Raw genomic sequence first — 24,504 nt, forward strand, 5'->3', positions numbered from 1 at the left:
GCATATTGGTCCCAATAATATTCTCTCCGGTCCAGCTCTCACAGAAGATGTACTTTCCCTTTGGAATACTTCTGGAGGTTTGTGTCTGAACATATTATTTAAGCTCTGACAACAAACACAGATGAGTTCAGTGTTTAAATGAATGGAAGATCTGTAAACACTAATGAAAAGGAAATGGAGCAAGTGTGGTGTTCATCTTTGCTTTCTGGGATTATCGCTGCAAACGAACATCAAAGTTCATGTTTTTGTAATAAATTACTATTTATAAAATATGACTTATATAAATATGACTTAACTTGGAGGAGGAAATATAGAAAACCAGTGGCCTTATTTGGAGGGCAACCGGTGGATACTTGTACTTGCTTACTAAAAATGCTGGTTGCCCACTCTTCCTCAAACATTTCTACAGGGTCACATGATTCTGAAGTTACAGCCCAGTCTATTCTTCCAACCGTCAACTCCGACACCTTAGCAACGGTATATAAGGGGAGGAGACTTAGCAATGTGACTCCTGCGAGAATATAAAGGAAATCAGCTCGGCTCAGCACGGCTCGGTTGAGGTGCTTCTCCAGCTCTGAGTTCTTCATAGTTGCTCCTCAGCGGGGGCGGGGTCGTCATATCACGTCGTCTCTCTCTTGTTTCTCTTCTCTCGTCAGCTCCAGACTCACTCGTCTTCCAGTGACGACGCTCTGGCCAATCAGTGGAAGGGAGTCAGCTGACAACACGTTTAGTATCACTTTGGCTCGTTTGGTATCAGGGCGTTACCACAGAAGTAGCAGGTAGCAGGTAGGAGGGGCTGAAGGAAAAGAGGATAAACCGAGTAGAGCCGTGCTGTACCGTAGTGAGCTAGTGGAAAAGCACCAAGAGGAGGTCCCGTCTGACCAGGACCAGGATGAAGGAGGAGAACCTGCACCGGGAAATTAGCGACCTGGATCAGAACATGACCAGAATTAAGGAGGAGAACCAGGACTACATCATGGTGAAGGAGGAGAACCAGGATCCGGATTTGTTTGGGCAGACTGGGACTACAGAGGAGGAGCAGGACGCGGTCCACCAGGACAACGAGCCTTCCGGTCCATCCGGTTCCGGTCCACAGGTCTGTATTTCTGTTTTCAGTGGGAGCGAGTCAAGAGATGAAGCTAACAGCTGTTAGCTGCTAACTCTATATTTTGTGATTCACTAAAAAGTCTGAAACCTAATCTCCCTACTTTATTTCTGCTGTTACGTCACTTTATTACATTTTAAAATATTTTTCCATACAGGAAAGTAACTGTTTAGATCCCCGATGTGCGGTTAGTTTATCCAAACGCTGTTTAGAAGTTTGCTCCGACGTTTCAGGGAAGAGAGGCTTCACCTGTGTGAGCAGTGGCTCATCTGCAGAGCTGGTCGTCTGGCCAACCTCCATCATCATCCTGGGGGCAAAAACGATGGCTTATTTACTTACCCGCAGGATTTTTTTAGAGGTTTCCCGCAGGCTGGTTAAATTCTTTTAGGTAGATAAATGCTGGTTTCATTGACGAAGTCTAACAACTGTAGCTGCCGCATTGTTTGAATGAAAAATGAGGCATCATGTGTGTATTAGACAGAAGAGCGGCGCTGCCTCAGGGCTCTGTAGCCAACATACAGAAATGACTAATTTACATCAATAAATACATTTTCCAACTGTAAAGTTACATCAACTCGTGAATTAAACTGCGACAGTCCACTGTGAAAATGAAAACTATAATTGCGTAGCCTCAAACACTGGCCAATCATTCATCCTCGTCCTCCATCCCCCTCGCTTAATGCCCACCCCCCTCCTCTCTCTCCTTTTAGCTTATTTCTCATCACTTGCAGCTTTCCGATGACGTCACAAAGCAAACGCAACAATTTTTAATTTTCTGCGAATATGTGACTTTTTTATTATGAAATCATGCAAGCCCCGCCATGGTTTCCCTCAGATTAAACTGTTAAACCCGGTGGTAGGATGGCCCACCGGCAGCCCCCCCAAGTGTGTTTTTTTGTGACAGGGGTCTGATCCTACAAGGAAAAAAGGGTCTCCCGCACACTGTCCAATCACTTGCAAAAAACTGTTAAAAGAAACGATGTTTCAGTCCTCATGACCTTTTTCTAGCAGAGATTTTTTTAGGGGTCTTTTTGAGCCGTTATTTTATAAACGCCCTAATTCCCATCCCTGGTTACTATATCAACTCAATTCTGTTTGTAAGATTCGTATCATTGAAAAAGGGAAACAAATGTCCATCCATCATTGATTGATTCTCTCTCTTCCTGTCTGTTGCCATAGAAACAGATCCAAACCGGAGAGAGGCCATACAGCTGCGACTGGTGTGGCGCCGCCTTCAGAAGGCCGTATGCCCTGAAAACCCACCAGTGGATCCACACCGGAGAGAAACCGTACAGCTGTGAGCAGTGTGGGAAGGCGTTCGCTTACTCCAGTGGGTTAGCAGTCCACCGGCGCGTCCACACCGGAGAGCGACCGTACAGTTGTGAGCAGTGTGGGAAGGCGTTTGCTAGCTCCAAAGAGTTAACGATCCATCGGCGCATCCACACCGGAGAGAGGCCGTACAGCTGCGAGCAGTGTGGGAAGGCGTTTGCTACCTCTGGATATTTAACAGTCCACCTGCGTGTCCACACCGGAGAGAGGCCGTACAGCTGTGAGCAGTGTGGGAAGGCGTTCATTCAATCTGGACAGTTAACGGCCCACCGACGCGTCCACACCGGAGAGAGGCCGCACAGCTGTGAGCAGTGTGGGAAGGCGTTCATTCAATACGGACAGTTAAAGATCCACCGGCGTGTCCACACCGGAGAGCGGCCGTACAGCTGTGAGCAGTGCGGGAAGGCGTTCGCTCGCTCCTCAGAGTTAATGATCCACCAGCGTATCCACACCGGAGAGAGGCCGTACAGCTGCGAGCACTGCAAGAAGACGTTCACTACCTCCGGACAGTTAACGGTCCACCAGCGCATCCACACCAGAGAGTAGCCATACAGCATACAGCTGCAAGCACTGTGGGAAGGCGTTCGCTTGTCCAAGTACCTTTAAAGAGCACCAACTCGTCCACACCAGAGAAAAACCAAACGTGCGTGGGCAGTGTGGGAAGGGCTTCAGCCAGTCCAACAACCAACAGCTAGAGGACGGGACGGTCCGGTCCTACACCTGAGCAACTAACAATTATTTTATCATCAATGAATCTGTTGATATGTTAATGATTAATCGACTAGGTGTTTGGTCAATAAAATGTTAGAAAATGTTGAAAAATATCAATCAGTGTTTCTCAAACCACCAGATGACGTCCTCAAATGTCTTGTTCTGTCCACAAACCAAAGAGAGACTCAGTTTATTGTCATAAATGAACAAAGAAACCAGAAATATTCACATTTAAGAAGCTGAAATCAGAGCCGTTATAGTGACTTTCACAGGTAAAACAGGTCGGAGAAACGTGAGTTGTGGGTTGCCTGGAACGCTACAAAGTCGTAAGTCGTGACTTGAAGCTGTAACTTATGGTTTCAAACGCCTGCCTGGAACGCAGCATTAGCCAAAACGACCGGATCGCTTACTTCTGCTTTAAGGCTCGAGGGGCACAGCCCACCTTCTCATATAAAACACAATGATGAGTCAAATAGCTGTTACCAGTAATGAATCTAATAGCAGAATGGTAAATGGGGTTCAGGGTAGCAAGTGTGGAGGCAGAGGCATTCTTATAAATTACATCACTGTAATGGTTCTGTGTCTGTAAAGGAAGCCGATTTTTTGTCTTCACTTGTTTGACAGAGTGTCAGTGTTCTATTTGAAAGTGAATTTTTGATCTAACCAGATACCCAGATATTTATATTCAGAAACTCTTTCAATACTCTGTCCTGTGAGAGTGGTGACCCAGGGTCATGGTGACCCAGGGTCATTAACGTCTTGAACTTTAGAGAATAGCATGTATTTGGTCTTCTTTGAATTGAGAACTAGTTTCAGATTGGACAAGGTATACTGCAATTGATCAAATGCTTGTTGAAGGGTTTGAATGGCTAAATGTGCAGTGTCAGCAGAACAGTACAGAATTGTATCATCCACATAAAGATGGGCATTACAATTAGTTATGTTGGACGTAATGTTGTTTATGTATATCGTAAACAAGACAGGACCCAGTATTGAGCCTTGTGGGACTCCCTTTGATAGAGTTAAATATGTAGAGTGGCTGCTTCCTAGAACAACATTGCTCTCTCTATGCCAGATAATCTTGGACCCATTTACAGGAGTCAGAATCAAAGCCCACCTCACTTCATCTCCGAAGGAGCAAGGGGTGGTCGACAGTATCAAAGGCTTTTGATAGGTCTACAAACAGTGCAGCACAATATTTTCCTTTATCAAGGAATTTATTGAGTATTTATTGAGTGTCTGTGACTCAGCTTGTGTCCGGAGGATGATCGATGTAGTTGTTTGTATTTTTTTCTGCCGTTATAAAACATACGGTGCTATACTGCCCTACAAAGGAGAAAGGCAGTAACTTCCCAGAGTGAAGAACTGAGAAAAATGACTCTAAAGTTTTCTTGTTGTCCAGCCAACATAGTTGTGAGCAGACCATTGGGTTTGTGGCAGTTTTTTGGCTTTTTACCAAGTTATTCTCCCTACATATGAATCCTGATCTCTGACTTGACCGTTGACCCTTATTTGGCAGTTACTGTATTCTTCCTTTGCATGGCTTACCAAAATATGCTGGGTCAAACCAAAGCAAAAGGCAGTAACTGGTGTTTTATCTTGTAATTGTAGCTTTTAAAAGCAGTATGATGATCAATTTGATAAAATCCTTAGTTTGATTATTATATACAATGAAACAGCATACTTTTATGTTATTCTTTACATATTTTTTATTATCAATATTATTTATTTGCATAATTTATTATTATATTATTACATGAAGGTACACTTGTAATGTGTCACAGTAACTATTCTAATAAAATTATTTCAGTGGTTTTGATATGTTGAGCATTTGTAGGTAATAATAATAATAATAATATAATAATAATAATAATATTCCTGCATTATTAAAAGTGCTAATTTTGAATTTGAATGCTAAAGTGGCAACATGGCTACATGCAACATGCTGATGAATTGTTGTGCAGTATGTCTGTTTTAGTATTCTAATGATAAACAGCTAACAGGTTTTTATGTTGGCAAATTACATGAAATGATAAGAATCAAGAAAAGACAAATATAGCATATTTTGTCCTTATACGTCCAGTGACCAGACATTTTAATGAGAACAGTACAACAGTAAATCAGATATTCAACACTAAGAACTTGAAAAGATGAAACATCATGAACACATATGATAAATGGATGAATAATACATATAAATACAAAAGAAATTTGAAAAATATAAACATTCAAGGATAATGGACTATTAACAAAAAGCACAACTGCTGAATCTGATTGGATGCACAGGAAAAATAATCGGAATGCCACCCCCATCCTCTCTCCAGGAATTCTTTGAGGAGACGGTGAGGAGGCAAGGCCTTCAGGAAAAAAGTATAGGGTACTAAATAGGGAAGTGCAATAGAATAATAGGAATGCAATAAAATAATCAGTGCAATAAAATGAATGATGTTGTATGGTTATATGTGCAATAGGAAGAGCTTGTGCAATAGTGCATATGATACGTGTGTGTGTGTGTGTGTGTGTGTGTGTGTGTGTGTGTGTGTGTGTGTGTGTGTGTGTGTGTGTGTGTGTGTCAGAGCAGGGTTGTGTGACAGATGTTTTTTTTTTTTTTTTTTTTTTTAGATGTTCCTGTGCTGGATTTATGCTATATGTAAACAGACTTTCCTTCTGTTTCCTCTTGTGTGTTTTGTCATGTGAACATTCTCTTCATGTCCAAAACAAATTATCTATGCCAACTAACAAATTATCAAATTATCTAACAAATTATTATCTAAAAACTAACAAATTATCTATGCCATATCTATTTATTTATAGACAGATTAGATTAGGTTTATGTACATATCATATTTCAAACTTTCTATGTTTCAACTTGGGTATGTTTCATTTCATGGCATATCATTCCATCCCTTTCTTTCATTTCATGTTTTGTTATTCACTCATCCACAATCACAGGTAGTGATAACCAGAAATTTCTTCTGCTCGGGGGCATAAGAGGACAGAGATGTTTGATAATGTCACTCCTCTTGGTTTCTTCAATTCCCCGGTCATGTGGTCTGAGCACAGCGGGCGTCTTCAGTTCAAACTTGTTCTGAAGGAAGTCCAACTCCGAGAAGTGAGGCATTGCGTGGGACAGCTTGTAGAAGAGGCTCCTCGAACCACGTCTCAACTGGATCTCCGACATCTCGCTGAGCTTCGGTGCCTTTGCTCTCTTTACCTTTGCAGTGGAATGGCCACCCCTCCAACTGAGCACATCAGCATTACTCAGCTTCACCACTTCCACCTTCTTGGAGTTGGAGCTGGCAACTACTGTGGCAAAGTCCTCAAAGTCGTATACTGCTCCTCCAGGACACCGTTTTATTTGTTGCTCGACGCCGTGGTGAAAACTGTCGGCACTCATGAACGTGTGTCCCCGCTCGAAGAATTTTAGGGTGATATCTTCGTAGGAGGTGGTGTTGTCATTTACCAGGCAGACCAAGGACGATATCAGACACCAATTTTTGTTTTGTGCCGTGCAGTTGTCAACCCAGAGGATGCTGTGGCGAACGTCTCTCTCCTTCTTCAATGCAGTCACATATGCAGAGGTGATCTCCTCTGCATTTCGCCCTGCCGTGCCCTCATGCCAGACCACAGAGATGGTGTTTTTTTTATTTTTCTTCTTGCCTATTGTGGCAAAGGTCTCGTGAAAGGCCACAATTCGCTTCGTGAAAACAGCTGTTTTCACACCTGGCATGCGAGGGAGCATGATCACTTTTTGAAGGTCCACACTCCTCACAGATGTCTCCTCTGGCCAGTCCTTCTCAGCATCGGCCTGGTATTGCATCCTGCTCTCCACAGCAGCATCTTTATGTCTGTGCCATTTCTGGCACTGCAGACAGTCCATAACATTGTCATCTCCATTGTGGTCACCACTTACATGCTGATCTTGCAGCAGACACACTTCACACTCCTCCTCTCCAAGCTTTGCAAAGCTGATGTTTTTTTCTTTCACAGCCTTGCGGTAGCTTTCATATGAGCAGTGGTTTCCTTTCTCCAGGTAATCTGCATACATTAGTTTGATGTTAATGTCACTTGGAAGGTAGCGACGATGTGGGGCATGCTCCCTCCTGTAGTGGCTCACAGACGGATTGAATGATTCAATGTGCTCATTCACGGGCTCCATATCCAGCTTGTTTGTTGGCACATTCTTTCCCCTCTGGTCCTTTGGTGGAGCTAGGTGTATGGTGTTTGACCTGCCCATCATGGTGATGACTAAGCTGTCATTCTTTGGGTGGTAACCCAAAGTAGACAAGAAGAATGTCTTACACACCTGCTTTGGAACTGCACTCTGGTCCTGTATCCAGTAGACAAATGACCGGCTACGACGACTATCTGTACCTGCAGTAACTTTCTTGGTTGGTAGCTGAGTTACATTGTGGAACATCCAGGATCTCTTTTCCGTGTAGGTCATGTCCCAGTACTGTCTCCATGTATCCTTCCGCCTTTCCTCTGAAATCTTCTCTGTGCATTTCTTCCTGCATTTTGGACCACAGGGCTCTCTCATTGGTGGGGGACTTGTGAATTCTGCCGTTTTCCTTTCCACCTCGACAGGAACAGTGGGTTCTCGTGCTGCAGCCTCTATGTCTGACTCAGGCTCAGATGTCAGACTCGTGGTGGTCAGGGGTAAAGTGGGCTGGTCAAGCACATCTTGACATTCAATCTCCACATACAGATCATCATCTGGAATGCTGTAGTCCATGAATACATCCAGGATCGTCCACTCATTTTCTTCTTCAGGGGTCAGTTCTTGTTGCTTTTTAGAGGAAGTTGCCTCACATGCACCTGAAATTAATAGATCAGATTTATTTCAACTGCATGCAAAACTACTACATTTGATAAAAATTGCATTCAGTTTATTATATTCTCTAATTTCTTATTTTTTCCATTGCAAAAATATTCATTTAATTAACTGAAAAATAAAAAATATCTATCTATCTATCTATCTATCTATCTATCTATCTATCTATCTATCTATCTATCTATCTATCTATCTATCTATCTATCTATCTATCTCTCTGTCTCTCTCTCTCTCTCTCTCTCTCTCTCTCTCTGTGTGTCCCTCTGTCTCTGTGTCCCTCTGTCTCTCTCTGTAAAAAGAATTGTCCCTATTCTGTCTTCTGCACACCGCTCAAGCCGAATGCACGGGCAATTAAAAAAAAACTCAACAGTTAAGCGGCAGCTTTATCGCGCACAGCAACAACAACATTATACGGATGAATGATCGTCCATGTGTCAGTTGATTATACATATGGGTATAAATAATCGTGATTGTGATTTCTGCTATTGTCTAGTCCTCTTAGTGTGTAGCATGTGCATTGCTGTGGAAAGTTTGGGTCTGCCTGTATACTTGGGTTGCAGCAGCAATCGCATGTTTTGGATTAATAATTAAACTTGCTAAACCGTATGGGAAGGACATCTGCTTATGTAACTGATTTAATGGGACTAGGTAAAGTAATAGTTTTAATAAGTTGTGGCTGCTGTGCGTTTTTCTTCCAATATGTGTGTGCGTGTGTGCAACGCTACTCTCCCTGCTGCTGTAACAGTTACTAGCACCGTCTTTGGTGTGTGTGTGTGTGTGTGGGGGGGGGGGGGCTTAAGCTGCTGCCTGTCACAAACGTCCCTCCCCTTCGGGGAGATTTAAAGGGCCGCTGTCCCTGTCTGACGTTTTAGCAGCAGTGATCAGATTGATCAATGTAAACAATTTAATATCTGAGAATGTTTACTGTGAGCGATGTAGAGGATGAAGACAGTTGTAGCTATAGGCTAGGCTAACTTGCGCTAGCTAGCTGATTGCCTCATCTTAAACTACGAGTATTTAATTGAATATAATGTGATTCCTTATAATTGTTCTTACCTGTTTCAGGGAATTTACGTTTTAGTGCCATCTCCACCATCATCTTCCCTCGAGACTGCGCCATGACAAAGTATTTTATTAATCACGGACCGGTGTTACGGGATGTGTCAAATCGCGGCAAAACAGTAACTTCTCTTTTAAGTGAGGGAAAACAAAGGAGAAACACAGTAACTGAAATTCAGCGCAGCAAAACAATGGAGGAATACAGTAACTGAAGTTACTGTTGTTTACCTTGGTTTCTATAGGGTGATTTGTAGTTACTGTAATTACGACCCTCTATTTTCTCCGAAATACAACACATTTATTATAAAAAAAAAAGTTCACATGATAAAGAATGTCTTTAATGTCAGAAAAATGCTGAAAACTCATTTTTGACAAAAAATGAAGTTACTGCCTTTTTCCTTTGTAGGGCAGTATAGCTGAGTGGCATTAGCAGCTACATCTTACAATGTTGAACTGTTGTTATACAAAGTGCAGCCAAGCACCAAGCTGAAGAGAGAGGGAGCTGCAGCTGAACCGGCTGCAGAGCCGATGTTACAGCTGTTCGTACCGTATCGATGTGTAGCCCTGTACAAAAATCATATAAGTTACAGAGCAATTAACAGTATAATAACAGTCTGTATTAAAAAAGTTCATAAATAAATAGAGTTCATAATAGTTAAAAATGGTTAAAATGTGTGCTGGTTAAAAAGCATAAATATAATATGTACAGTTGAATAAATAAGACTATTTACAGTTAAAAGATAAATTCATATAAAGGTCTTTAAGTTCATTAAGTCTGTAAAATATCTGTGATCCGAGATAAAGCAGAGAGGAAGAAGCCATGTTTATATGTGTAACCTAACCTGTTACCTGTCACCTGTCAATCATTTCATTCCTGTTTTGCCTTTGGTCGTTAAGACTTCACGAGCCAATCAGAGTAAAGTCACCGTGTAAAGGGCGGGACTAGTGGCGCAGGTTAGTGTGGGGAGTAGTGAGCATGCTTGAGGAAAGAACCAGAAGCTATCAACCAGAGAGCTAGAGAGGAGGCATCGTGGTGTGGGAAGCATTTAAGTTTTATCGTGGAGGTTGACTACTCGTGGTCCTGATATAAACTTCTGTGTGACCTGCAAGAGCTGAATATGATGTGTATGCCTGTGTTTTGTGCTATATCTAACTGTTATAGTGAACCGAGACTGGATGTGTAACATGGTTAGCGACGTGGTAGCTAATGTGCCTGCATATCATAGTGTGACAGTTGACAGGTCCTGTCACTATGCCTCCAGTTGATCATGCGCCCTGGCTACTTGGCCAAGGGGATGTCCCTTTGGGTGACTGGTAAGCGCGCATGACTCTTACCCGGGAGGAGGGTGTGGGTTCAATCCCCACCCGGACCCTCTTCACCTTGCCACATTCTGGCGTTGTTGGCAGGATCCATGTAGCACTAGGGGTGGGTCCATGGATTCCTAATGTGTGGCAGCCTGCGTGGGGCACGAGGAGAGATGTGACAGTTGACGGGTCCTGTCACTATGCCTCCAATTGATCGTGTGCCCCGGCTACTTGGCCATGGGGATGTCCCTTTGGCTGACTATGACTATTACCCGGGAGTCTGGGGTTCGAAGCCCGCCCGGGCCCTCTTCACCTTGCCACAGTAGCTTTTGCATTGATATTTCTGAAGCTAAAGCAAAGCTAAGGCTAATTCGACATGAGATAGCATTTGATATTGTGGTTCACTTCGGATAATATGCTTTAAGGAGACGGAGGTTGGAGAGAGAGAGACGGGTTTCCAACCGATGGCCCTGCTGTTTCTGTCGTGCCGTGTCCTTCCTTGTGACTTCGCTACCGTGCCATTGCCCATGTGTGTGTTTGGATCATCAATGCCACTGCCATTGCCATTATCATCGTGAGACTCTCACCCCCCATTCCCCTTCTACCCCTACTAATAAAACCCTGGGATTACTAGTACTAACATACACATGCACGTGCTTTTATTTTGTGCTCAGCTTTGAGTGAAGCTGGAGAGAGAACAAGAGAGTCAAGACATTGAGTGCTTCATTCATAGATGGTGGGGACTTGACAGTAACCTTGGCAGAAGCCAGTCATGTGAAGTCTCGCCCACTGAAGCTAAAGACAATGAAGACAATTGCTCCTGCTTCTTTAAGAGACTCAAAGGCCAGTGTTATGACATTGATGGCTTCTTGTTTGGGTGACTATTGAGTCTTGCAAGTGTGACAGTTGAGGGTCCTGTCACTATGCCTCCAGTTGATTATGCACCCTGGCTACCTGGCCAAGGGGCTGTTCCTTTGGCCAAGTGGTTAGCGCGCATGACTCTTAGGCCCAATCCCATTTCACCCCTTGGCCCTACCACTTACCCCTACCCCTCCGTTTTGCGCGTTCACGTGTAGGGGTAGGGGTGTCCCAATCCCCGTTAGGACAGAGGGGTAGGGGGAAGTGGTAGGGCTACATAGCCCTCCAAACGGAGATTTTTCAGAGGCACACTCCAAACGGAGGGGTATGAAAATTTCCCAGAATGCATCTTGCGGCAGCCGGCAGCGGTGGCTGTAAAACGAAAAGCTGTTTTATTTCTCACTGTAGCGCGGTTATTACGTCACTTTATTAAGTTTTAATATTTTTTCTTGCGGTTAAATGTGCGGTTAGTTTATCCAAATGACGGCGGGTTAGAAGTTTGCTCCGACGATTTTTCGGAGAAGTGAAGCTCCAGGAGGAGCGGCTCCTCACAGAGACAGCAGCCGGCCTGCAGCGCTGCTCCACCGGCCATATTACGTCCTCGTCCCGGTCCCGCCGGGAGAGAAGGCGGTCGTTAATTAACTTATCCGCGGGTTTTTAGAGGTTTACCACCAGCATGTTAAATTCTTTTCAGCATTTAAATGTTGGTCTCATTGATGAAATCTGACAATTGTGGCAGTAGCATTAGTTTATTTGGATGAAAAGTTATGCTTCATGTGTGTATCAGACAGAGGAGCAGGCAGCGCTGCCTCTGGGCTCTGTGTACAGAAATCACCACATTTACATCAGTAAATAAATGTTTTACAATGAACCGATCAGTCTGCATTAAGTTTTATCTTATTTTATTAAGTTATGCTCGCCGCATCAGCTTACGTAAAAGCCAGTGAGACTACGTGATGACGTATGTGATTGTTGAAGGGGTGTCCCAATTCGGAGGGGTTGACTTTCTACCCCTACCCCTTGTAGCTCCGTTTCAAGGGGCGAGGGGCAAGGGGTAGGGGAAGGGGTAGGGGTAAAAAAGAGAAATGGGATTGGGCCTTACCCGGGAGTCTGGGGTTCAAAGCCCACCTGGGCCCTCTTCTAAATTGTCTGGTTTTGGAGTGATCACAAATAGGTTCACAGAAAACAAAACAAACTTAGAAAAGTTTTTAGGTACCAGCTGGATTGTTCTTTGAGTGTGTACAACAGATGTTAAACTCTAAAGAGTAGTCCTGCAATGACGGTAAAACTAAGGTAGTTAGATCAGATGTTTCTTGACAATTGGCTGCGCGCTGACATGTTTTTCTTGAATGGGCCTCAATCTTCCTGATCATCTTATGGGTGTTTTTCAAGTGTGATGTGTGGGACTGAATGGATGGTGTACATGTCAAATTGAATTGGTGTGAGAGAGAATGATAAAGCACATCTGTGTTGTGTCTGGTAGATATGTGTTCCCAATAGTTTATCAACTCTCTCTCCCAACCAACCTTCCTCACATGTCTCATCAGGTCCTGGTGACACAGGAGGGACAATGCAGGTCCTCAGGTGTCATGGAATTGTTAAAACTCTTTTTTCTATCTTCTGTAACAAGCTTGGAAGAGGCTGTTAACAGTTGCAATTTCTATTGCCATGCATACTGCAGGTTTGGGGTGTGGTGAACAAAGGAGTGTGAGAACATCAGATAGTTTGTTTTGCTACATCTGGGGTTGAGACCAGACAAAGGTCTAATTTGCACATCAAGTATCTGCCCATCAGGTTAATGGGGCAGATTTCAGAGGGCATGGATTCATGTTTGATGCTTGCATTTGGCCCATCCGCACATTTAAATGGGATGGTAATGGTTTTTCTAAATATCTGACCTGATGACCACATGTGCATCATTTTCACTCAGTTTCTCCATAACTAGTGTCAGTATTGAAGCACAATTTGTAGCGATGTGTATGTCTTTGATCTGTGTGTGTGTGTGTGTGTGTGTGTGTGTGTGTGTGTGTGTGTGTGAATATCCTGTTGGGCCCGCCGGAGCGCTACAATGATTACTGCCTATAAAAAGTTAATAACACACTGTGGTGTTTTTTTTTTTATGTTTTCAAAAGACGAGGCTTCAACGCTACCAAAACAACAGTCCAAGTGTATTTTTCTCAAACACAGTTTGTTTGGCAATAATTTAAACATTTAATTCAAAATAACAGCTGCGTGAATATAAGGGATAGTCGAAATTAAATGCAGCAGTACATTATATCCGCTCGCTCGACTCAGTCATGTAAGGTGTCATAATTAAACTAGAGAAGTTAATCTTTCTGTTGATACCAAGCAAAACATAGTCCGACCAGACCTGCTAATGTCAGCCCCGTAGCAATGGCGCTGCAAAAGTTTGCATTTTATCGTCAAAATGTGAAATTCTGTGTTTATGTCTCAATATTCCATCAAATAACAAAGCAAGTGTCACCAAAAGTGACTAATATTGTTTCATTACCCTTTCATGGTCATTTTGAGTCAATCTGTACAGTTCTCCGATCAAAACAGACACCATGGTAGCCTATATTGCATACACAGCATCCTCACTGCTCGACTTTATACATGTGGTATCGTAAGGAGAAGCAGACGTGACTTTACTTTACTCACTTTTATTAATACAAAACAATAAACCGGGAGGAAGTCGTAGGTAGCATTCACAGGTAGCATTGCATGTAGCTTCAGGCAGTAACTTATCTTCTTCTCTTCTCTACTCCTGCTCTGTCTACTCTATTCACAGCGCCTCTAGCGTTCAGGAGGAAACACCACATATCCCCCTTAATAAGCAAACCTTGTCTATTTGAACAATAGCTTTCACATTTCAAATCAAAATGTTTTCTTTGCTACTCTGACTTGTAACATGACATGTATAACACTGTCTGTAAAATTATCTTCATAAAGAACTTTTCTTTCATTATTTCTGACTTATTTGGAGTGGATGAGACCCCAGGACCATATGGCACCAACAGCACTGCAGCCCCCCAGCCCAAAGGCACTGGCTCATAATCTGGAGTTGGTCCCCGGGCGCTGCACCGTGGCTGCCCACTGCTCCTCAGGGATGGGTTAAATGCAGAGAAAGAATTTCACTGTACTAGCTGTATATGTGACAAATACAGTACCTTTACCTTTACCTTTACCTGAGGCTATGTCTCCTCTTTCTAGTGAGGATGAGGATGATGAAGATGAGGACTTCGTGCCACCAGCGAGGAAGACGAGGCGCTCCAGTTTTGCCTCTTCCAGTGCAAGGTCACGCTCCCCTGCCCCAGCTCCATCACAGTCAAAGAGGGGTCAGCAGAGACGATGTGGGCCTGTCAGTAAACGGCCAAAGCAGGCTACCTCTCGATGTGGGGATGGTGGTGATGACGAAGAACGGTGGTGTAATCCAGAAGAGCCAGATGTGGAACCACTGCTGCCAAAATTTGAGCCAAAGCATCCACCAGGGCCCAGAATTGACAAGACAGTGGCATGGTCACCACTGAGCTTGTTCAAGCTTTTCTTCAGCTACAGCACCATTCACACCATTGTCAATAACACGAATGACAATGCAGCCAGAAGAAAAGCCTCAGGTATCCGTTTCAAATGGTCTCCCCTCTCAGTTGAGAACTTTTTCATATTTTTGGCCATAATACTTTATTCTGGGATGGTCCATGTGCATTCAAGGGCAGACATGTGGAGAAGAGAGTGGCCCTACAACTTCACCTTTCCACGGAGCTGCATGACCAGAGATACATTTGAAGCCATTTTTTGGTCCCTTCATCTGTGTAACATCAAAGATGATGAAGAGAACCAGAAAAAGAAGGGAACACCTGAGTACGACCGGCTTTTCAAGATCAAACCCCTCTACAGCCAGATTGTCACTGCTTGCAACTCGCTCTTCCAGCCATGCAGGGAAATAAGTATTGACGAGCAAATGGTGGCAAGTAAAGCTAGAATCGGCTTCAGGCAGTTCATGAGAGACAAGCCAACCAAGTTTGGATATAAACTGTTTGTGTTGGCTGATTCCTGTTCTGGATATACATGGAATTTCTTTGTTTACCAAGGAAAAACTGCCGATGTTCAGGGGGAGGGTCTCAGTTTCACATCAGTCATGGACCTAATGAACTTTGCACTGCTGGCCTGGGAAAAGGTTACCACCTGTATGTTGACAATTTTTATTCCAGTCCAGCACTTTTTCAACATCTTGCCACGAATTGTACATCAGCTTGTGGAACCATCCGCCAAACCCGCATTGGCTTTCCCAAAACAAAACTTAATGATTTAACAAAGAAGGCTGAGAGGGGAGACATGAGGTGGCTGCGGAAGGACAACCTGGTCTTTGCGAAGTGGAAGGACACAAAGGAGGTGACAGTGTGCAGCAGTTTCCACAAGGCATACAGTGGAGACTCCACACGCAGGAGAGTAGAGGAGGATGGACAGTGGCACAATAAAAACATTCCTGTTCCTGATGCGGTCAGGGATACACAAGTACATGGGAGGGGTGGATCTGTCAGATGCCCTGATTCAATATTACTCCGTTCGAGGGAAGACAATGAGATGGTACAATACGTTCTTCTACCATTTTGTAGATATTGCTGTCGTCAACTCCTACATCCTCTTCAAGCACTTGGCCATCGGGAAAGGAGAGACTCCCATGAGCCACAAAAGATTCAGGGAGGTCCTCATGAAGGAGATGGTCGATGAGGCCCAAGCTGCAGTTGCTGCTGCTGCCCCCCAGCCCACTCTCAGCAATACCTGTATGCCAATGTATTTTGGACAAACTGCCACTGACCAGCGGAGGGTCTGTGTTGTGTGCAAGGAGCAAGGGAGAAAGGTGAAGACACCAGTGTACTGCAGCAAGTGCAATGTTGCTCTGTGTTTCACCTCAAGCCGGAACTGCTATAAAGAGTACCATCTGAGGATGTAGCGAACTTTGAAATCACAGCACTCAACTAGTGCATACCTTATTGTTTTTTGTTTTGTTTTTTTGTGTGTGCTTTTTTTAAACTTTCCCCTTGATTATGTTTTTATTATACATTACACAGTGAATTGTTTTATTCTTATTCTTAATTTATTATGATTATTGATATTCTTTTACATATTCTTATTATTTATTATAAGTGATATTCTTTTATGTATTCTTATTTATTATTAGTGAGATTCTTTTATATATTCTTATTCTTTATCTATTATGATCAGTGATATTCTTTTATTTATTTGTTTTTGACTAGTGATATTTTATATATTTATATTTGTACATAGTTTACACTTACAGAATTCATTAAAGTTTTATAGTCATAGTTTCATAGTCACAGTCAAGGTTTCATAGTTTCAAAGTCACAGTTTTATATTTTTCATATAGTTACAGTCAAGTTTTCATAGTTTCATAGTCAAAACTACTTTTACAAGTTTTACTTATTACATGTTCATAATAAAATTACTCCAATTGTTGACAAATTGATACAGTTGAGTTTATTTTTATTTTTATTCATCATCATCATCATCATCATCATCATCGTCATCATCATCGTCATCGTCATTATCTTTATTTGCCAGACTCAGGGTCCATATACTGTGCACAATGGTAGTAGTTGATGGGCCACAAGGTAAATTTCATATCCAAAAGCTCCAGTAAATGGCAATAGACTCCTGTAATGGACATAAGTTGTATATTTGAGCCAGTTTCCTTTGGAAGTGGAAAATAACCTATTTGGCACACTCTGGTGCCAAACTGTGCCAAATAGTGCCAAATGAATGTCCGCCTGGTCCTATCCTTACTAAAACCTTTGTGGAGGCTTTGCCCTTTGCTCAAATTCCATCAAATTTGTTACATTTGTAGTCAATAATTTGCTGAAGGTGATCAGTAGCACCTGTGTGCATGGGGTTATTGTTATCATCTTACAAATAGGGTGGGGGGGTGGGGAGAGGGGGGGGGAAATAGGCGAGGATAGAAATTTCACATTTCTCCTTTGATTTATTCCAATTTACTCAAGTATAGTAACAGACACAACATTTTTGACACTGGGAATACATTCCCTGAGGTCCCTAGATGGTCCCAGACACCAAGGAAATGCATGTGAACCATATAATTGTGTAACAATTCTTCATTTACTTTGGGTATGTATTTTTATGCGTTTTTTCTTAAAATATGGCTAGGGTTTAACAGGATATGGTGCAGTACCTTCCTCAGACCTCACAGGTTGGTTCAGTTTGTCAGCAGGAATCCATTCCCCTCCGATCATCTCAGTCTGAACTGTTTGTTGGAGTTGATGATGTTCTTAGGGGACAGTGACGTGCCTGATGTTCCTGTGTCGGCCACGTCCTCTCCCTCTATGTCCATGACTTGGAAAAAGGGAAGAATATAAGTTATATTATATGAAGTATTTAGTAGTAACCCCAACTTTGAGCAGTTTTTTTTAGGGGGTTTCCCACGGGAGTTGAATTACAACATTTTAATACACAATATTACACACCTTCCTAAACAAACTTGACGGGAGAATGTGCGCAGCTCTAAGCAAACTCTGAGCCATGCATACGCTGGTTTGGAGGAAAAGGGGAATTGGCGACACAGACGGTGTGGTGGTGAACTTAAGTCAGACTCAGGAAATGTAGAGTGAGAAGAACGATTATGTTTTTATTATCGGCCGTCACACATTTAATTTCAACCCCATCCATGTTGCCACGGTGATTTAATTCAGCAGCGTTATTTTGCATCAGAAACATCTTCTTAGAATCTAACTGAAAATTCAAAATCAAAATTCGGTAACCCTTTAATTTCCAGGCCGTTAATTACAACATAATGTCAAGAAATTACCAAGAAATAATAATTAATTGCGTAGTAATGTCAAGAAATAGCCTAGAAATAACAGTCAATTTCATAGTAATGTTGAGAAATATAGCCAGGAACTAACTTTTAATTGCACGGTAATGTCAAGAAATATAGCAAAGAAATGACAGTCTTGTAAAATAGCTGATACCAATGCCAACATTTTCGGTGGTATCGGAGGAATTTCCAACACTGGTATCAGAAACGGAATAACTCTACTGGGAATGTTCCAATACGCTGACATAAGCAGGGAAATTATTAAAAACAACTGAAAACATTTTCATTGTATTTTCTTCATGTGAATATGAGTTTTGAGAATTAACAGGACAACATTCCATTCATGTATTCTAATCTACTTTGCCTTTCTTCTATGAAGTTCAGAAAAAGGTGGATAGGTTATGTAAGGGATAATGCCCGACGAGGTGTCCATTATCAGAAATTAATGGACGACGCGGAGGCGTGAACCGTCCGATGCGAAGTGGAGGGCGGTTGCTTCCGCGAAGTCCATTAATTTATGATAATCGGACACCTCGAAGGGCATTATCCCGCTTATACCATGGTCACTTACGAGAAAAATACATATTAAATCATTCACTCATGATTTAATGTTGTTTTTACCGTTAAAATCACAAGTTTTTCACAAGAAGCGGCTGAGCGGACTATTTAACATCTCCTGTCCGCAGGCATTGCCATGGAAACCTGCTGTGGCCACATAGTAGAACCAGCAGCTCGATCCCGCAGCAGTGAGCAGTTATTAATCAGCGGAGGGGAAGTGAGATGATTTCTTAACGTTACGTGATACAAAGTATCATTTCAGAAGGCCAGTGCACTTACTACCGCGTGTGTGTCCAGAGGATCATGCGAAATTTCCACAGAGTCAACAGATAGTTTCCTAAATCGTTTTTATTGCAAGAAATATTATCCACCATTCGATCATTTTGCTAGGATGTGTAGAAAGGAAATCAAGCAGAAAGACAGATATGACAGTAGCTAGGCAAGAGGTAATACGAACTAGCTATTTAAAATTAAAGGGACAACGAGGAGTTTTGGAAAAGCGAAGCGTTTTCACACTACATTTATGAGCCTCCGCGCGCACCGTACATTTCTTCGACCGGGCGCAAGACGGACTCATGTTTTCATTCATCAATAATTAAAGTCAAAGGTTCAAAGAGGTTCACATACCACCGTAGTTCCGACCATAAACGGCGATGCGGCTGCGTTATTCTCATGATTCGCAACGAAGGAAACGCTGGTCGGCTCGACCAGCACTTCCGCCACCACTAATAATAACAAAATAACGATAGAGACGGAACGATATATTTATCGAAAATGGGCCCATTAACAAGTGTGGGTAGCGGAGATTCATCCACATTAACGTGAGACTTTTTTATAACCGAATAGAAACTCCTCGTTGTCCCTTTAAATGCAACATTGCCGTTGATGGTAAAATTTGACATAGACACTGGCATGTCCATCATAGCACTCGAAGGACGGATATTTGACGTTTGTGGGCCCTGACCACTGCTGGTTGAGACGTTGGGAGACGATAAAATGTTGCTCCACTCTCGTCTCTCCTGTACTGACGGAGCCCAATAAGCCTGCAGGCTGCTCTCACACCGATGCCCCGTCACCGACATGATCTGGCGAGTTTCCAGCCCGGCGTCTGAGAGTCGACCTACAGCTGTGCTCCGGAGGCTGTGGTTTGTGTATACCCGCGGCAGACCAACCTGAAAAAAACAATAATGAACACACGGGCTATTATTGAGGACAGAAGAGGTTATACATAGGGCTACATTATTATTAGAATGTAGCTATTGTACAGACCTCTTCACTGATTTTTTTGAGCATGTCTCCCAGGTAGTGGACACCCATCGGCTCCCTGGAGTAACACACATCAGATGCCACGGTGAAGGAGCGCTTCGGGTGCAGATAAAAAGATTTTGCTTCTTGGGGACATTTAGAGATGTATTTCTTAAAACTTGTTACTGGACACAGAGGATCACCGGGCCTGGCGAACATGAAACCTCTCAGGTTTTCCTTCTGCGGGTCGTCGGGGTCTTTGTGATTTTTTGTTTGAGGATTATGTGCGAGACTGACATATTCCACGCCATCCTCGTCTTTCTGGATGATGAACGATGCCCTCGTCAGCTCACGGTTCCCCTCCCTGCCACGCCGAGCCAAACACAGCTGGATATCAAACCACACCTTTCTGACGAGGCCGAGGGGCGTATCAGGAGACAGCGCAGGTGAATTTCTGATTTCTTCAAGGTCCGACTCAGGGATACGAGGATGATGGAAGCTGGTGTCTTTTCCACTCTTCCTGTAACGCTTCAGCATCGCCTTGAAAACAGCATTACTTGTCTGGAACATTGTATCGCTAATGATGTTGACATCTTTCAAGTGGCGATTAATGCCGGCTCTCAGACACCTAAAACTGGCAACACTGTATTCTCCTCCTTCCTTGGTCGACTGGACAGAGGTATAAAACAGCCGCAAAATGTCATTGAGAGTAGTGGCAGTGTAGCTCTCAAAGTTGATGTCCATTTTCTTTTGAGCCAGGAAGTCTCTAAATATTTTAACTGCCCATTTCGTTGTTTTCTTTGTGTTAAGCTCATCCTTATCATCCTCTAAATTGTCAAGTTCCTCCGGTGTCACCTCCTTCTGTCACATCTCCTTCTTCTTTTCATATTCTCTCCTCTCTTTCTCTTCTGCTGCATCCCAGTCTTCAAAATTATTAAATTCACCAAATAAGTTAAAGTTAACTATGAAATCGCTAATGGTTTTTGTCAACTGTATTGCCGTTGTGATAAATAAACTGTGAAATAACGTATGTTCTGTGATTCTGTTGCCACGGTTACCAAAGCGTTTGAGCCAGCGCAGTCTTTTAGAACTGTCATCAGGCAATTTGACCGGAACATCTTCATAGGTGTCCATTATCACTTTTTAATGGACACCCAGCAGCCAATCAGAATCGAGTATTCACCCAGACCATGGTATAAGCAAAGGATAATGCCCTTAGAGGTGTCCATTATCAGAAATTAATGGACGACGCGGAGGCGTGAACCGTCCGATGCGAAGTGGAGGGCGGTTGCTTCCGCGAAGTCCATTAATTTCTGATAATCGGACACCTCTAAGGGCATTATCCCTCTTATACCATGGTCACTTACGAGATAAATAAATATTAAACCGATTACTTATAATTTAATGTTGTTTTTACCGTCAAAATCATACGTCTTTCACATAAGCGGCTGAGCGGACTATTTAATAACTCTCGACTGCGATAAAAGAAAAAAAAGAGGGACCCGCTGTGACCGCAGCATACAGCCCCGTGACTCTGCCACAGCCTGGTAGTTGATCAGTGAAGTGTGACAGAGGTCCAGTGCACTTCTTACCGGTTGTGTGTTTACAGACTCCAGTGCCATGATGCGCTGAAAAAAAAAGTTGTTATGTCCGAGTGTCCGTTGCCGTGGTTACCAACAAGCGTTTGAGCCAGCGCGGTAATATTTAGAACGTAATCAGGCAATTTTACCGGAACATCTTTATGGGTGTCCATTGTCACTTTTTAATGGACACCCCGCAGCCAATCAGAATTGAGGATTCACCCAAGCCATGGTATAAAGCAGGAATATTGTACACTTGATGTCAAATGTGAAGGTAATTATCTCCTCCATCATTTGGAAATGGCTTCTATGTTCCTAAAAAGAGTTCATGTTGTGACTATTCATGGTACGTAGCTTATCTTTGTTGGAAAATATTTACACATTTGATCCAAATGGGTTACTGGCAGAGGTGTGGACTTGGACTCGAGACTTGAGACTTGACTTGGACTCGAGTCCCGATTTTGATGACTTACGACTCGCTTAATCAAATCAAAAAAAGACTTGGACTCGCTTGGGACTTGATGCCAAAGACTTGAGACTCTACTTGGACTTGAGAGCAAAGACTTGAGACTCTACTTGGACTTAACCCTCTTGACTTGAAATTCGAGTCAAGTCACATGCAGCAAGCACAAATATTAAAATATTTTTAAAAGTGTCACATCAATGTTATACTGAAGCAGCCAGCCAGAAATCCCGGCCGTCAGTGACACCTAGTGTCATAAAGTAGTAGCGCCGCCTGTACTCCACGTCGCCACGTCACGTCCCTACGTCACGTCCGTACGTCACGTTACCTTACGCACAGGCAGCTAACAGACGATGAGACCACGTTAGCTAAAATGTCCATTCCAACAATAATTTCGTTTGCTTTCAAGCAGTATGAGGTGGACAGCAAGGGGCGGAAAGCCGTGTGCAAGGTGTGTGGTGCCAAAATTGCAGATGGGATTAAAACAACATCGAATTTTAATCGCCATTTGGAGAGGGGGCACAAAGAAATGTAAGTAACATGCATGCACTGATGATTAGCAACTCGAATCGAAAGAGAGCATTTCCACCGGCCACAGCACGTCTCGGTGGACGGCAGCTGCTTCATTATTATGCAGGCACTGCAGCTGTGCAGCCAGTTATATTTTGAACAGGTCATTACCGTTCGAGTGTGAACTTTTCACCCACGTTCAAACAAATATTCAAATATTGAATAATAGGTGACAGCCCAGAGTCTACTGTGTGGATATTTAGCGTAGTAAGTTAGCTGCAAACTAGGGAGGGGGAGAGCGAGGGAGAGATAAGCATGTGTCAACATTGCTGTAATCATAACGTGAGGGTGTAGCCAGTAGGTTAACATTATTGTAATAAGCAGGGGTCATCGCCATACTGGCTTGGCTTGTAGTGGACATTTGTCAAAATTCTATTTTTGCAGTGGACATTAAAGGTCCATAAAGAGCTAGCCCTGAGTGTCATACATATTCTGGAGAAAACCTGGAGACTGACACTCAATAATTGGGTCCTATAGTTGAATTTAATTCAATTTTATTTAAGTGTGAAATCACAAGTTGTCTCAAGACACTATACATAAAGCAGAGGCCCGTCAGTCCCTTCCTGAGCAAGTGATCAAAATAAGAACATTATAATGATTGCGTAAACAAAATCTATCTAATTTGCCACGGACCAGGCCAATTCATATTGATGACCCCTGCCTATAGTTAACATTGTAAATGGGATGAGAGATAGAGGCGGTGGACTGGAAGGGAGGGGGAATTAAATTAATATTAGAAAGTTAATTTGCAATTAGTAATATTGTAATGCTACAAGGCATATGACATCTGTTTTTTGTGCTATTTTACAGATATGCAGCCTACAAGCTGAGTAAATCCATGCCCAGCACATCACAACAGCCTCCAATCTCCCAGTTCATGGACAGCGGTGTACAACATTACAGCTCTACTCATCCCCAGCAGAAAGCCATCACAAATGCAATACTGTCAGATTTAGTGATTGACTGCAACTTGCCCTTGTCAATTGTAGAACATGACAGTTTTCGGCACTTTATGAGGGTAGTTGACGGCAAATACAACCCAGTATGCCGCAGGACACTAACAGCAAAAACAGAGAACCTAGCAGCAGAGAGACGCTCAAAATTGAAAACTGAGTTGAGCAACACAGTCAGTCACCGTGGACATTTGGTCAGACCGCAAAATGAGAGGGTTCCTTGGTGTCACCGTGCACTATATAGAGAAAGATGAAGATAGCCTACGGCTGAAGTCCAACCTCTTGTCCTTTGACCGCTTCAAAGGCTCTCACACAGCCGAGAGAATCTGCGAACAGTTTGAGGCTGCATGTGATGAGTTTGACATTAAAGACAAGGTAGACTACATTATTAGTGATAATACTGCCAATATGCGGAAAGCATTCACGGTGTGCTTCCCCACTGAACACGAAGAGGAAGTATATGACACTGATCATATTGATGACCCAGAGCTCTGGAATGAACTTACCTTTGAAGATAAACAAACAGTAGATGCTGCCATGGCAAAAAAGTAGCGCCTGCAGTGTTTTGCACACACGCTTCAGCTGGTGGTGGGAGATGGTCTAAAGGAAACGAAAGTGTCATCTCCTGCTCTCTCAAAGTTATCCAAATTGAGCGCACTGCTGCACACGAGCACATCATTCAAAGATGTCTTTGATGCTGAATTTGGAGAACACAGAGGCATCCCTGCTGCTGTCACTACAAGGTGGAACTCCACACTTCGGCAAGTAAAGGTAGTTCTCCATTTTGACCATTTAAAGCTCTCTCGTGTAGTAGAAAGGGCTGGACACAGGGAGTTGTTGTTTACAACACGTGAGTGGAACCTGCTGAAGGACTTATTGGAGATATTGAAGCCATTTGGAGAGGCTACAGATCTAACGCAGGGGGAGAAGATTGTCACAATAAGCTCCGTTGTTCCCTCTGTCCTGTCCCTGAATCATCACCTTGAAAAGCTTAAGTCCAACGTCCGTTTCCAGAGCGGTCTGCTAAGAAGTCTCCAGGCATCCCTAAAGAAGAGATTTCTTGGAATCTTCATTAATATAATAT

Source organism: Trachurus trachurus (genome assembly GCF_905171665.1).
Source record: "Trachurus trachurus genome assembly, chromosome: 13".
Classification (NCBI taxonomy): domain Eukaryota; kingdom Metazoa; phylum Chordata; class Actinopteri; order Carangiformes; family Carangidae; genus Trachurus; species Trachurus trachurus.